The sequence below is a fragment of the Narcine bancroftii genome, chromosome 2 (assembly GCF_036971445.1).
Source record: "Narcine bancroftii isolate sNarBan1 chromosome 2, sNarBan1.hap1, whole genome shotgun sequence".
Lineage (NCBI taxonomy): Eukaryota > Metazoa > Chordata > Chondrichthyes > Torpediniformes > Narcinidae > Narcine > Narcine bancroftii.
In genome coordinates, this window is record NC_091470.1 from 86949739 (window position 1) to 86951233 (window position 1495).

Consider the following 1495-nt stretch of genomic DNA (forward strand, 5'->3'; position numbering starts at 1 on the left):
GAATTATAGACCAATGAATCTTACGTCAGTGGCGTTCAGACTAATGGAGAGGATTCTTGAGGATATGATCTATGAGCATTTAGAGTACAGGCTACTCAAGAATAGTCAGCATGGCTTTGTGAATGGAAGGTCTTGCCTCATGTGAGATTTTTGAGGAAATAACAAAATCAATTGATGAAGGTAGGGTGGTAGATGTGGTCTATATGGATTTTAGCAAGGCATTTGACAAGGCCTTGCATCCAGAAAATCACGAGTCACAGGATTAGTGGAAAATTAGCTGTATGAATAAAAAAATTGGCTTGCAGGAAGAAACCAGAGAGTAGTAGTGGAAGGAAAGTATACTGCCTGGAGTTCAGTGTTTAGTAGAGTGCCACAGGGATCTGTTCTGGGATCTCTGCTCTTTGTGATATTTATAAATGACCTGCATGAAGAGGCGTAAGGATGGGTCAGTAAGTTTGCGGATGACACGAAGGTTGGAGGAGTTGTGGATGGAGCTGAAGGTTGTCAAAGGTTACAAGATGATTATAAAAAGGATGCAGAGTTAGGCAGAAAAGTGGCAGATGGAGTTAAATCCGGATAAGTGTAAGGTGATGCATTTGGAAGGATCAGAAGGTTGAATACAGGGTTAATGGTTGGTTACTTAAGAGTGAGAATGAACAGAGGGACCTTGAGATTCAATTCCATACATCCCTCAAGGTCGCCGGACAGATTGATAGATTAGTTAAGAAGTCCTATGGGATTCTGGGATTCATTAATAGGGGGATTGAATTCAGGAGTAGAGAGGTCATGTTACAACTCTACAAATTTTTAGTAAGACCACACTTAGAAAATTGTGTTCAGTTCTGGTCACCTCATTACAGGAAGGATGTGGAAGCTCTGGAGAGGGTACAGAGGAAATTAACCTGGAAGTTGCCTGGATTGAGAAAAAAGTCTTATGAGGCAAGGTTAGCAGAGCTGGGACATTTCTCTTTGGAGCGTGGAAGGAAGAGAGGAGACTTGATAGAGGTCTACAAGATTATGAGAGGCATAGATAGGGTGGACAGCCATCACCTGTTTCCCAGGGCAGGATCAGCAAATACCAAAGGACAGGTGTACACAATTAAGGGAAGGAGGTTTAGGGGAGACATCAGGGGTCAGTTTTTAAAAAAAAACAACACAGAGTTGCCTTGCTGGGGATGGTGGTAGGTTGAAACATGGGGGGGGGCATTTAAGAGGCTGTTAGACAGACACATAAATAGAAAAAAATAGAGGGTTTCAGAGTAGGGAGCATTTAGTACTTTTTTTGGAAGAGATATATGGGTCGGCACAACAGCGAGAGCAAAGGGCCTGTACTGTACTGTAATATTCTATGTTCTGCAGGGAGTGGAGAGCACCATGTTCCTTGGAGTTCACTTAACTAGTGACCTATTGTGGACAAGCAACATCTCCACATTTGTCAGGAAGGTGCAACAGCGCCTGCACTTCCTAAGAAGAATGAAGTGTTCAAGGTTATTGG